We start from the raw sequence: 6297 nt of genomic DNA, 5'->3' as shown, positions 1-6297 counted from the left end.
TTCCCTGAGCCACACCCCTCCCCTCGACATCTCATATCAACCACGGAGGCACCCCTAAGTGTCCACTCCAGCCTCCCAATGCACGATGCACTAAGCTCTTTCAGACCTTGGGGCCTTTACACTCGCTGTTCTAATTGCCCGAAGCGTTCTCCCTCAACTCAGCGCTCCCACTGTTCACTGAGTCAAATCCTTCCACTTTTGGAATCCCCCGAAAGCCATCTCCTCAAAGAGGCTTTCCCTGACCACCCAAATTACAGTAAGCTCTGCCATTATTATTTCCCAGCAGCACCCTGATAATGTCCTTCTTATCCGAAGTCATTTTGGGGAGTTCTTGCTCGTGTATGTATAGTACACCTCCCCACACTAGACTCGCAAGGGCAGGGAGCATGCCCGTCTCACTCGTTCCATATCCCCAGTAGCTAGAACTGTTTCTACTCCAGGCCCTCTGGGAAGACAAGCCCCGTGGACACACAGCTGAGTACAGTATCTTTGTGGGAATGGCAAGAAGGTGCCCTTTCTCCAGGTGGACTCGGCCCTGAGCCTGGGTGTGTGGCTGGGTGGGCAAAGCATGGGCTGACTTCAGGGCTCTCTCGGGTATGCGCCTTCGGCAGCGAACGGCCTGCATGACCATACAGGGCAGCTCTGCCTGTCACTCAGTGGGCAGACACTCAACGAATGCCCTTGAGTGGAGGGCAGATGGAGAAATCACTGGGCAATTGCAGTACAATAGGCTGAGTGCTCCCTGCAGGCTGGAATGCAGAGCTTGTCCTTGAAAGCTGTAAGGTGGGGAGTGAAGGAAGAACTAACTCCCCCATCCCCCAGCCCAGAAGGCAGAAGCTCAGCAAACAGAACTCAAGTGGCAGGCGTGGCCAAGCCCCAGAAGGATAGATTTTTTACACCTTCAGAAGCACCTGCCCCTCTAACCCCCAGGAGGCCCTCTTGCCCTGGGTCCCCTCCAGGCAAAGTACCTTTACTATCTTGGTCACCTTGCTCAGGGCGTCTCCCACAGGACAATATTCTCTACTCTCTAATGTGAGTCTTCCTGCTGTAACTTGAAACTTGGCCATTCCATTCTGCTGGCTTCTCACTTCCCAGACCAATGGCACATTCAGATGTGTTACAGAAGGGGCAGCCGTGGCAGCCAGCCTTCAAGGTGGCCCTAGTGTTTCTCGCTTTCTGGTATGCACACCCTTCCCTAGTTCTCTGCCACGATGAATGGGGCTGGTTTATATACCCAACTGGACGCTGTAGAAATGCTGGTGTGTGACTTCCGAGGGTAAGTCATCAAAGGCATTGTGGCTCAGCCTTGGTCTGTTGGATCACTCAGGTCTGTTGGATCACTGGGGGAAGCCAGTTACCGTGTCATGAGGACACTCAAGTAGCCCTATAGAGAGGGACATATGGTGAACAGCTGAGGCATCTCGCCATCAGCCAGCACCAACTTGGCTGTCACATGACAAAGCCCCCTGGAAGTGGACCCCCCCGACTGTAGTCTGAACCTCAGGTGACCGCAGCCCCGGCCGACATCTTGACTACAACTTCATGAGACATTCAGAGTCCAAACCATCCATCTCAGTCACTCATGAATCCCTGACCCACAGAAACTATGTGAGGTAATAATTTTGTATTTGTTTTAAACTACTAAGTTTGGGGATAACTTTTTGTGCAGTTACAGATAATTGATGGAGAACCAGAGCACAGGATTCCTCAGAAAGCAAGAGACCAAAAGACAATGCTGGAAACCCAGAGGTCATCGCCTGGGTCCCTCTTTGCTCCCCGGGTACCTGCATGCGTCTCTCTGTAACTCCCTCTTCCCTTTGCTCACCTTATTAAGCGATTAGTCATCATGGCCCAGGAAGTAATTCCAAAGAAGCTGCTGAATCTCAACCTGCCTCCCCAGCTCCCCATCACTGCACCTCTTCAGATCAGCTGTCCTTCCGTCAACTTCATCCCCCTTGAATCCACAGTCACAGACTATTCTCAAGTGCAAACTGATCATCTCGCTCCCTGCTTCGTAGCCTCTGTCCAGCTCCTCGACCCTGCATGGCCTGGTCTTGCCTCCACCTCTAGCCGCTGCCCCAAAAGAGATCTCTTCCTACCACATCACACTTTGAGTCTGCAAGGAGCAGTTTAGGAATGGTGACCTCGTAAATATCCTTCAAGGACCAATTCAGAAATGTCATTCCCTGAATAATCAGGCATTCAGAGATAGTCCTCCCGCTCTGAGCTCTCAGAATCTTCAGCTCACACCCCTTGGAAAGCTCTTGTCACCTGAGAGGACTGAGTAACCCTTTAGATTTGTTCTCTCCCACATCCAACTGCTTCTCTACGGCAGAAAGGGAGGTCCTGTTAAATTTTGCAGCCTTGTATCCCGCCCTTCCCCTAGCTCAGAGTCTGATGTACAGGTGGAGCTTAATAAATGTGCAGTCAATTTTGGAGTGGAAGGATTCTCCCCAGTCTAAACTCCTGGAACCAGGGCTTACATTCTGGGACAACGGAACAGACACCGGTGAAGGTGAGTGAGCCCCACGCTGCAGCTCCAGCCCCTGCTGGGAGATGGCAAGTGGGGACCACGGTCAGTGCCTCCCGAGTGCATCACTACAAACACCACTTATGCTCAAGCCTGGTGAAGGGGTGGGGGGACTAAGAGTCACTGACCCTTCATCCACTCATCCACTGGTCCTGCTCTTCATCTATCCCCTAACCTGCTGGTTCTCGGCTCAGATGCAGTCATGCACTTGCTCTGAGATCTGGGCCAAGTTACTTAACCACTCTGAGCTTTCATTTCCTCATCTATACAACGGCGTTAATAATAGCAACTACCTCACAGGGTTGTGAGAATTAAACGAGTTAATATATGTGGTTGGCCCAGAGTCTGCTCTCCATAAGGGATCGCTGTTAGCACCAGCGTCTTCGTCATCTTCGTCATATTGTTATTTCACGAAGAGCCCCCATTTCCTAGTCAGGAGACCTGGGTTCCAGTCCTGACTGCTAACACATAGCTGCGTGACGTGAAGCAAGTCACTTCCCGTCTCTGGGTCTCAGACTCCAGCTCGGCAAATGAGGCAGTCCGCTGGCACCCCCCAGAGTAGACTGGGCCTGCACCCTTGTCTTCATTAGCTGGCTCAATGTTTAAAACACAAGGACGTATTTTCTTAGTAGAGACGCTTCTGGCAGAGCTGCTCTCTCCAAATCCTGTCCCCACCACACCCCGCTGTCTCTCGCTCATGGTCTCCACGCCCTCTTCTAGCTGTGAAAGCCTGTGCTAAGCCCAGCCAGTCTCTCCGTCACAGTCACCACCTCCCTCTTCCTCTGTGCAACCAAAAAAAGGGGGAGAAACCCAAGTTCCAACCTGGAAAACATCCCAAATACTGTAGCGGAAATCCCGGGCTGTGGTTGACAGAGATGCCCACTGCACCAAGTGCTATTTCTCACTGGGGAAAACCCTACCGCCTCCCCCTTCTGGTGTCCCCCAGATGCCCGAGTCCTCCCCAGACACATATCTCAAGGTCAACCCCACCTAAGTGGACCGTGGCCTCCCCCAGCTCCCACAGAAGGCAGTGGCCTTTTATGCCAATGATCCTGCAAGACGAAGCCCTCTTGGAGTGACCTGGTCACATCAGAGCTCCACAAAGCCCCGAGAACTCCATCTCCACCCACAGTGTCAATACTGCCCCCACACAGTGGCGCCCAGGCCCAGCCAGTGGCCTGAGAGGAGCTGAGAGCCCCATAGTGGGGAAGGGTCCATAGGTCACCTGCCAAGTGGAGAACTGCACCCCCAGCACCAGCCCTCGGCCGGCTCCTGCCTCACTCGGCTCCGCATACTCTGTCCTGGAGTGGCTTCCTGACTCTCGGGAACACAGGAAGCCAACATTGTTGGGATCTAAATGGCCTTTTCCTCCTGGTCTTGGGTCGGAAAATGAGCACAGAGCCTCGGCGTGCACCTGACCCCGGAGATAAAGGCCCACATGCCTGGCCAGCCGCGGCTCCTTCCCTGGCTGGCAGAGAGATGGGCCCAGTCACCCACCTGCCCACCGGACCTCACAGCCCTGCCATGCCTGACTTGTCTTCATGCCCTGGCCTGGGGGTGTGTAATGGTTTATAACATATGTGAACTTGGCTAGGCCATGGTACCCAGATATTTGTTCAACATTATTCTAAATGCTTCTGTGAAGGATTTTTTTGTTTTTGGATAAGATTAACATTAAAATCAATAGACATTGAATAAAGCACATCACCTTCCATAATGTGAGTGGGCCTCCTCCAATCAATTGAAGGCCCAAACAGACCAAAGACTGATCTCCCCAAGCAAGAGGGAATTCTGCCAGCAGACTGGATTTGGACTTGAACTGCAACTCTCCCCTCTGTCTCCAGCCTGACGGCCTACCCTGCAGATTTTGGACTTGCCAAGCGTCCACAATCACATGAGCCAATTTCTTACGATAAATATCTACATCTATCTATCCGTCCATCGATCTATCTATCTACCCATCCATCCATTCATCCTGTCGGTTCTGTTTCTCTGGAGAACCCTGACTGATATGAGGTATCTCGGGGGTGGTCAGGGGAGTGGGCACAGCGTGGCTCTGAAGTTGGAGCAAGAAGAAACCTCTAGATCATCCCATCCAGTGGTTTTCAAACTTTTATCTTTGTAGCCAAACTCTCATGCAGGTGAACTCTTCCATGGAATTTCAATGATATTAATATTTATTGAATGCTCGTTATGTGCCACGTTCTGTTCTGAACACTTTATGCCTATTATCTCATTTAAACCCCCCAGTAAGCCAAGGAGGGAGGTTTGCTGTATGTCCCACTTTAAAGGTGAGATGACCAAGGCTCAGAGAGGTGAAGCAATCTGCCTAAGTTCTCACCAGTAAGGGGCAGAGCTGTGATTTGAATTCAGAATGTCTGAGCCAAGTTCAAGACCACTGTACCATCCTGCCTCTAGATATATTTATATATCCAGAGATGCTTTGATTGAAGTGGGCGGGGGTTTCAAGGCCCCAGCCCCTTAGGTCTCCCCTTGGATTTCCCCTTTTTTCTACCCCCTCGGGCCTCTAAAGCACCTCCAAAGAAACTTACAGCTCTTTTGGAATACCATTTAGAACCTCTCGTCTAGTCCAAACCCTCATTTAGAGAAATGGGAAAGTGAGGCCCAGAGAGGTTAAGTGTCTAACCCAAGGTCACACAGCAAGCCAAGACCAGAACCCAGGGTCTTCCTACCCTAGCAGGCTGTCTCTGATGACTCCAAAGAGATCCTCTCCCCTGGTAGGGGAGAAGCTGGGATCCCCAGTGAAGTTACACAGGAGAAAGAGCTCCTGAAACAAGATTTCTCCCAATCTCACCAGTGAGGTCTTCTGGGTAGGCTTGTCCCATTAAGGGCTGGATTGTCTTCCCCAAGTGTGTCCTACTCTGGGGAAATCGCAAGTGACTGTTCCCACCTTCCAAGCTGAGCAGAGGCATCGAGAAGGGAAATAGTCTAAGCCTGGGCTCCAATCCATGCCCGGATGTCAGCCCTTGGGCTCTTTGAGCTGGCATTCTGGTCTCTTCCCTTGGGTTTCAGTCTAGCAGAAGGCTAGGGCCCTTGGGCCAGGCCCTAGACTACCTAGGGCACTGCCCCAGGGGCCTGTAGGAATTTATGTTGTTTTAACAGAGGAACTCCTACACATCCCTCAAAACCCAGCCTACATATGCCTTCCCTGCTGAAGCCAGACAGAAAAATCTATGCTAAGTCAGAGACAGCTTTTCACACACACTTCTGTGTCAGTTTTACCGCCAGGTTCTTTGACTGTCTGGCTGCATATCTGTCCTCTCAGGTCAGGGGCTGAGTCTTGGCCCCAGCACCGGGCACAGCATCCAGCACAGAGGGGCTCCGTTCATGACTGTCAGATGGATCTCATGTGCACACAGGAGGTGAAGCGGCAGCCGACACTGGGACAGTTCTCTTGCCTTTACAAACTCCAACAAGGAATTTCACAGGCCCTCCCGCTGTCTGAGCCTCAGTGAGCTTTCTTCCCACCTCCTTATCTATAGATGAGGAAACTGAGGCCTGAGCGGGGAATTGATTTATCTGAGGTCACACAGCCTGTGAGTGGCAAGGCCAGAAACAGAGCCTGAGCCACTAACAGAGGCCCTGGGCCTCTCCTCCTCCCATCGTCTGGTCCATCTCTGTCCCCCTCATAGATCATGAGTACTCATTTAGAGCCACACGCAGAACCAAGAGGCTCCTCACAATGACCCCCTGTGAGACACAGACAGGGTTTATTACCAACCCCACGGTACACGAGAAGAAACAGG

Source organism: Pteropus alecto, unplaced genomic scaffold (assembly GCF_000325575.1).
Source record: "Pteropus alecto unplaced genomic scaffold, ASM32557v1 scaffold110, whole genome shotgun sequence".
Classification (NCBI taxonomy): Eukaryota; Metazoa; Chordata; class Mammalia; order Chiroptera; family Pteropodidae; genus Pteropus; species Pteropus alecto.
Note: the sequence above shows the minus strand (reverse complement) of the source record.